The 7500-nt window shown below is 38.8% G+C and overlaps 7 non-coding genes across 7 annotated transcripts; all 7 read left to right on the top strand.

Moving 5' to 3' along the window:
* Positions 1-968: 968 nt before the first annotated feature.
* LOC132150134 (5S ribosomal RNA) lies at positions 969-1087 on the top strand. The gene has a single exon (XR_009435378.1). It is a non-coding gene; the product is annotated as a 5S ribosomal RNA (ribosomal RNA).
* Positions 1088-1972: 885 nt separating this feature from the next.
* LOC132150242 (5S ribosomal RNA) lies at positions 1973-2091 on the top strand. Its single transcript, XR_009435480.1, has one exon. It is a non-coding gene; the product is annotated as a 5S ribosomal RNA (ribosomal RNA).
* A 1179-nt stretch (positions 2092-3270) lies between these two features.
* Positions 3271-3389, top strand: LOC132150184 (5S ribosomal RNA). Its single transcript, XR_009435426.1, has one exon. It is a non-coding gene; the product is annotated as a 5S ribosomal RNA (ribosomal RNA).
* A 1556-nt stretch (positions 3390-4945) lies between these two features.
* On the top strand, positions 4946-5064 carry LOC132150183 (5S ribosomal RNA). The gene has a single exon (XR_009435425.1). It is a non-coding gene; the product is annotated as a 5S ribosomal RNA (ribosomal RNA).
* A 691-nt stretch (positions 5065-5755) lies between these two features.
* LOC132150132 (5S ribosomal RNA) lies at positions 5756-5874 on the top strand. Its single transcript, XR_009435376.1, has one exon. It is a non-coding gene; the product is annotated as a 5S ribosomal RNA (ribosomal RNA).
* Positions 5875-5958: 84 nt separating this feature from the next.
* LOC132150426 (5S ribosomal RNA) lies at positions 5959-6077 on the top strand. The gene has a single exon (XR_009435659.1). It is a non-coding gene; the product is annotated as a 5S ribosomal RNA (ribosomal RNA).
* An 890-nt stretch (positions 6078-6967) lies between these two features.
* Positions 6968-7086, top strand: LOC132150059 (5S ribosomal RNA). Its single transcript, XR_009435307.1, has one exon. It is a non-coding gene; the product is annotated as a 5S ribosomal RNA (ribosomal RNA).
* Positions 7087-7500: the final 414 nt, after the last annotated feature.

The following is a 7500-nucleotide window of genomic DNA, read 5'->3' as shown; positions in this document are numbered from 1 at the left end:
TAGTACTTTTGGATTTTTTCAGTAATTATCTAATAGGCCTGGTTAGTACTTTTGGGAATACCAGGTGCTGTAAGCTTTTGGGTTTCCTTCCCTACTTATATAATGCACTGGCGATTATAGTGGCTGATCTTTAAATAGCCCTCTCTTTGCAGCCTCCTTCGCTTATGGCCATACCATCCTGGCTATGCCCGATCTCAACTGATCTCCAAATCTAAGCAGGTTTGGGCCAGGTTAGTACTTTTGGATTTTTTCAGTAATTATCTAATAGGCCTGGTTAGTACTTTTGGAAATTTTCACTAATTGTCCAATAATCTTGCAAAAAAAAAAAAAAAAAAAAAGTCAATGACCGATCTCAGAATGTAAGCAGGTTTGGGCCAGGTTAGTACTTTTGGATTTTTTCAGTAATTATCTAATAGGCCTGGTTAGTGCTTTTGGAAATTTTCACTTATTGTCCAATAATCTTGCAAAAAAAAAAAAAGAGTCAATGCCCGATCTCAGAATGTAAGCAGGTTTGGGCCAGGTTAGTACTTTTGGATTTTTTCAGTAATTATCTAATAGGCCTGGTTAGTACTTTTGGAAATTTTCACTAATTGTCTAATAATCTTGTAAAAAAAAAAAAAAAGAGTCAATGCCCGACCTCAGAATGTTAGCAGGTTTGGGCCAGGTTAGTACTTTTGGATTTTTTCAGTAAATATCTAATAGGCCTGGTTAGTACTTTTGGAAAAATTCACTAATTGTCTAATAATCTTGTAAAAAAACAAAAAAGAGTCAATGCCCGATTTCAGAATGTAAGCAGGTTTGGGCCAGGTTAGTACTTTTGGATTTTTTCAGTAATTATCTAATAGGCCTGGTTAGTACTTTTGGGAATACCAGGTGCTCTAAGTTTTGGGTTTCCTTCCCTACTTATATAATGCACTGGCTATTATAGTGGCTGATCTTTAAATAGCCCTCTCTTTGCAGCCTCCTTCGCTTATGGCCATACCAACCTGGCTATGCCCGATCTTGTCTGATCTCGGAAGCTAAGCAGGTTTGGGCCTGGTTAGTACTTGGATGGGAGACCGCCTGGGAATACCAGGTGCTGTAAGCTTTTGGGTTTCCTTCTCTACTTATATAAAGCACTGGCGATTATAGTGGCTGATCTTTAAATAGCCCTCTCTTTGCAGCCTCCTTCGCTTATGGCCATGCCATCCTGGCTATGCCCGAGCTCAACTGATCTTCAAATCTAAGCAGGTTTGGGCCAGGTTAGTACTTTTGGATTTTTCAGTAATTATCTAATAGGCCTGGTTAGTACTTTAGGAAATTTTCACTAATTGTCCAATAATCTTGCAAAAAAAAAAAAAAAAGTCAATGACCGATTTCAGATTGTAAGCAGGTTTGGGCCAGGTTAGTACTTTTTGATTTTTTCAGTAATTATCTAATAGGCCTGGTTAGTGCTTTTGGAAATTTTCACTTATTGTCCAATAATCTTGCAAAAAAAAAAAAGAGTCAATGCCCGATCTCAGAATGTAAGCAGGTTTGGGCCAGGTTAGTACTTTTGGATTTTTTCAGTAATTATCTAATAGGCCTGGTTAGTACTTTTGCAAATTTTCACTAATTGTCTAATAATTTTGTAAAAAAAAAAAAAAGAGTCAATGCCCGACCTCAGAATGTTAGCAGGTTTTGGCCAGGTTAGTACTTTTGGATTTTTTCAGTAAATATCTAATAGGCCTGGTTAGTACTTTTGGAAAAATTCACTAATTGTCTAATAATCTTGTAAAAAAACAAAAAAGAGTCAATGCCCGATTTCAGAATGTAAGCAGGTTTGGGCCAGGTTAGTACTTTTGGATTTTTTCAGTAATTATCTAATAGGCCTGGTTAGTACTTTTCGGAATACCAGGTGCTGCAAGCTTTTGGGTTTCCTTCCCTACTTATGTAATGCACTGGCGATTATAGTGGCTGATCTTTAAATAGCCCTCTCTTTGCAGCCTCCTTCGCTTATGGCCATACCAACCTGGCTATGCCCGATCTCGTCTAATCTCGGAAGCTAAGCAGGTTTGGGCCTGGTTAGTACTTGGATGGGAGACCGCCTGGGAATACCAGGTGCTGTAAGCTTTTGGGTTTCCTTCCCTACTTATATAAAGCACTGGCGATTATAGTGGCTGATCTTTAAATAGCCCTCTCTTTGCAGCCTCCTTCGCTTATGGCCATACCATCCTGGCTATGCCCGATCTCAACTGATCTCCAAATCTAAGCAGGTTTGGGCCAGGTTAGTACTTTTGGATTTTTTCAGTAATTATCTAACAGGCCTGGTTATTACTTTTGGAAATTTTCACTAATTGTCCAATAATCTTGCAAAAAAAAAAAAGAGTTAATGCCCGATCTCAGAATGTAAGCAGGTTTGGGCCAGGTTAGTACTTTTGGATTTTTTCAGTAATTATCTAATAGGCCTGGTTAGTACTTTTGGAAATGTTCACTAATTGTCCAATAATCTTGCAAAAAAAAAAAAAAAAAGAGTCAATGCCCGATCTCAGAATGTAAGCAGGTTTGGGCCAGGTTAGTACTTTTGGATTTTTTCAATAATTATCTAATAGGCCTGGTTAGTACTTTAGGAAATTTTCACTAATTGTCCAATAATCTTGCAAAAAAAAAAAAAAAAAGAGTCAATGCCCGATCTCAGAATGTAAGCAGGTTTGGGCCAGGTTAGTACTTTTGAATTTTTTCAGTTATTATCTAATAGGCCTGGTTAGTACTTTTAGAAATTTTCACTTATTGTCCAATAATCTTGTAAAAAAAAAAAAAGAGTCAATGCCCGATCTCAGAATGTAAGCAGGTTTGGGCCAGGTTAGTACTTTTGGATTTTTTCAGTAATTATCTAATAGGCCTGGTTAGTACTTTTGGAAATTTTCACTAATTGTCCAATAATCTTGCAAAAAAAAAAAAAAAAGAGTCAATGCCCGACCTCAGAATGTTAGCAGGTTTGGGCCAGGTTAGTACTTTTGGATTTTTTCAGTAAATATCTAATAGGCCTGGTTAGTACTTTTGGAAAAATTCACTAATTGTCTAATAATCTTGTAAAAAAACAAAAAAGAGTCAATGCCCGATCTCAGAATGTAAGCAGGTTTGGGCCAGGTTAGTACTTTTGGATTTTTTCAGTAATTATCTAATAGGCCTGGTTAGTACTTTTGGGAATACCAGGTGCTGTAAGCTTTTGGGTTTCCTTCCCTACTTATATAAAGCACTGGCGATTATAGTGGCTGATCTTTAAATAGCCCTCTCTTTGCAGCCTCCTTCGCTTATGGCCATACCGACCTGGCTATGCCCGATCTTGTCTGATCTCGGAAGCTAAGCAGGTTTGGGCCTGGTTAGTACTTGGATGGGAGACCGCCTGGGAATACCAGGTGCTGTAAGCTTTTGGGTTTCCTTCCCTACTTATATAAAGCACTGGCGATTATAGTGGCTGATCTTTAAATAGCCCTCTCTTTGCAGCCTCCTTCGCTTATGGCCATACCATCCTGGCTATGCCCGATCTCAACTGATCTCCAAATCTAAGCAGGTTTGGGCTAGGTTAGCACTTTTGGATTTTTCAGTAATTATCTAATAGGCCTGGTTAGTACTTTAGGAAATTTTCACTAATTGTCCAATAATCTTGCAAAAAAAAAAAAAAAAAAGAGTCAATGCCCGATCTCAGAATGTAAGCAGGTTTGGGCCAGGTTAGTACTTTTGGATTTTTTCAGTAATTATCTAATAGGCCTGGTTAGTACTTTTGGGAATACCAGGTGCTGTAAGCTTTTGGGTTTCCTTCCCTACTTATATAATGCACTGGCGATTATAGTGGCTGATCTTTAAATAGCCCTCTCTTTACAGCCTCCTTCGCTTATGGCCATACCATCCTGGCTATGCCCGATCTCAACTGATCTCCAAATCTAAGCAGGTTTGGGCCAGGTTAGTACTTTTGGATTTTTTCAGTAATTATCTAATAGGCCTGGTTAGTGCTTTTGGAAATTTTCACTTATTGTCCAATAATCTTGCAACAAAAAAAAAAAGAGTCAATGCCCGATCTCAGAATGTAAGCAGGTTTGGGCCAGGTTAGTACTTTTGGATTTTTTCAGTAATTATCTAATAGGCCTGGTTATTACTTTTGGAAATGTTCACTAATTGTCCAATAATCTTGCAAAAAAAAAAAAAAAGAGTCAATGCCCAATCTCAGAATGTAAGCAGGTTTGGGCCAGGTTAGTACTTTTGGATTTTTTCAATAATTATCTAATAGGCCTGGAAAGTACTTTAGGAATATTTCACTAATTGTCCAATAATCTTGCAAAAAAAAAAAAAAAGAGTCAATGCCCGACCTCAGAATGTTAGCAGGTTTGGGCCAGGTTAGTACTTTTGGATTTTTTCAGTAAATATCTAATAGGCCTGGTTAGTACTTTTGGAAAAATTCACTAATTGTCTAATAATCTTTTAAAAAAACAAAAAAGAGTCAATGCCCGATCTCTGAATGTAAGCAGGTTTGGGCCAGGTTAGTACTTTTGGATTTTTTCAGTAATTATCTAATAGGCCTGGTTAGTACTTTTGGAAATTTTCACTAATTGTCCAATAATCTTGCAAAAAAAAAAAAAAAAGAGTCAATGCCCGACCTCAGAATGTTAGCAGGTTTGGGCCAGGTTAGTACTTTTGGATTTTTTCAGTAAATAACTAATAGGCCTGGTTAGTACTTTTGGAAAAATTCACTAATTGTCTAATAATCTTGTAAAAAAACAAAAAAGAGTCAATGCCCGATCTCAGAATGTAAGCAGGTTTGGGCCAGGTTAGTACTTTTGGATTTTTTCAGAAATTATCTAATAGGCCTGGTTAGTACTTTTGGGAATACCAGGTGCTGTAAGCTTTTGGATTTCCTTCCCTACTTATATAAAGCACTGGCGATTATAGTGGCTGATCTTTAAATAGCCCTCTCTTTGCAGCCTCCTTCGCTTATGGCCATACCGACCTGGCTATGCCCGATCTTGTCTGATCTCGGAAGCTAAGCAGGTTTGGGCCTGGTTAGTACTTGGATGGGAGACCGCCTGGGAATACCAGGTGCTGTAAGCTTTTGGGTTTCCTTCCCTACTTATATAAAGCACTGGCGATTATAGTGGCTGATCTTTAAATAGCCCTCTCTTTGCAGCCTCCTTCGCTTATGGCCATACCATCCTGGCTATGCCCGATCTCAACTGATCTCCAAATCTAAGCAGGTTTGGGCCAGGTTAGTACTTTTGGATTTTTCAGTAATTATCTAATAGGCCTGGTTAGTACTTTTGGGAATACCAGGTGCTGTAAGCTTTTGGGTTTCCCTCCCTACTTATATAATGCACTGGCGATTATAGTGGCTGATCTTTAAATAGCCCTCTCTTTGCAGCCTCCTTCGCTTATGGCCATACCATCCTGGCTATGCCCGATCTCAACTGATCTCCAAATCTAAGCAGGTTTGGGCCAGGTTAGTACTTTTGGATTTTTTCAGTAATTATCTAATAGGCCTGGTTAGTACTTTTGGAAAAATTCACTAATTGTCTAATAATCTTTTAAAAAAACAAAAAAGAGTCAATGCCCGATCTCAGAATGTAAGCAGGTTTTGGCCAGGTTAGTACTTTTGGATTTTTTCAGTAATTATCTAATAGGCCTGGTTAGTACTTTTTGGGAATACCAGGTGCTGTAAGCTTTTGGGTTTCCTTCCCTACTTATATAATGCACTGGCTATTATAGTGGCTGATCTTTAAATAGCCCTCTCTTTGCAGCCTCCTTCGCTTATGGCCATACCAACCTGGCTATGCCCGATCTTGTCTGATCTCGGAAGCTAAGCAGGTTTGGGCCTGGTTAGTACTTGGATGGGAGACCGCCTGGGAATACCAGGTGCTGTAAGCTTTTGGGTTTCCTTCCCTACTTATATAATGCACTGGCTATAATAATGGCTGATCTTTAAATAGCCCTCTCTTTGCAGCCTCCTTCGCTTATGGCCATACCAACCTGGCTATGCCCGATCTTGTCTGATCTTGGAAGCTAAGCAGGTTTGGGCCTGGTTAGTACTTGGATGGGAGACCGCCTGGGAATACCAGGTGCTGTAAGCTTTTGGGTATCCTTCACTACTTATATAAAGCACTGGCGATTATAGTGGCTGATCTTTAAATAGCCCTCTCTTTGCAGCCTCCTTCGCTTATGGCCATACCATCCTGGCTATGCCCGATCTCAACTGATCTCCAAATCTAAGCAGGTTTGGGCCAGGTTAGTACTTTTGGATTTTTCAGTAATTATCTAATAGGCCTGGTTAGTACTTTAGGAAATTTTCACTAATTGTCCAATAATCTTGCAAAAAAAAAAAAAAAAAAAAAAGTCAATGACCGATCTCAGATTGTAAGCAGGTTTGGGCCAGGTTAGTACTTTTTGATTTTTTCAGTAATTATCTAATAGGCCTGGTTAGTGCTTTTGGAAATTTTCACTTATTGTCCAATAATCTTGCAAAAAAAAAAAAGAGTCAATGCCCGATCTCAGAATGTAAGCAGGTTTGGGCCAGGTTAGTACTTTTGGATTTTTTCAGTAATTATCTAATAGGCCTGGTTAGTACTTTTGGAAATTTTCACTAATTGTCTAATAATCTTGTAAAAAAAAAAAAAGAGTCAATGCCCGACCTCAGAATGTTAGCAGGTTTGGGCCAGGTTAGTACTTTTGGATTTTTTCAGTAAATATCTAATAGGCCTGGTTAGTACTTTTGGAAAAATTCACTAATTGTCTAATAATCTTGTAAAAAAACAAAAAAGAGTCAATGCCCGATTTCAGAATGTAAGCAGGTTTGGGCCAGGTTAGTACTTTTGGATTTTTTCAGTAATTATCTAATAGGCCTGGTTAGTACTTTTCGGAATACCAGGTGCTGCAAGCTTTTGGGTTTCCTTCCCTACTTATGTAATGCACTGGCGATTATAGTGGCTGATCTTTAAATAGCCCTCTCTTTGCAGCCTCCTTCGCTTACGGCCATACCAACCTGGCTATGCCCGATCTCGTCTGATCTCGGAAGCTAAGCAGGTTTGGGCCTGGTTAGTACTTGGATGGGAGACCGCCTGGGAATACCAGATGCTGTAAGCTTTTGGGTTTCCTTCCCTACTTATATAAAGCACTGGCGATTATAGTGGCTGATCTTTAAATAGCCCTCTCTTTGCAGCCTCCTTCGCTTATGGCCATACCATCCTGGCTATGCCCGATCTCAACTGATCTCCAAATCTAAGCAGGTTTGGGCCAGGTTAGTACTTTTGGATTTTTCAGTAATTATCTAATAGGCCTGGTTAGTACTTTAGGAAATTTTCATTAATTGTCCAATAATCTTGCAAAAAAAAAAAAAAAAAGAGTCAATGCCCGATATCAGAATGTAAGCAGGTTTGGGCCAGGTTAGTACTTTTGGATTTTTTCAGTAATTATCTAATAGGCCTGGTTAGTACTTTTGGGAATACCAGGTGCTGTAAGCTTTTGGGTTTCCTTCCCTACTTATATAATGCACTGGCG

The sequence above is a fragment of the Carassius carassius genome, chromosome 9 (assembly GCF_963082965.1).
Source record: "Carassius carassius chromosome 9, fCarCar2.1, whole genome shotgun sequence".
Taxonomy (NCBI): domain Eukaryota; kingdom Metazoa; phylum Chordata; class Actinopteri; order Cypriniformes; family Cyprinidae; genus Carassius; species Carassius carassius.
The sequence above is the reverse complement of the archived record's forward strand: the minus strand, read 5'-3'. Positions and strand labels throughout refer to the sequence as shown.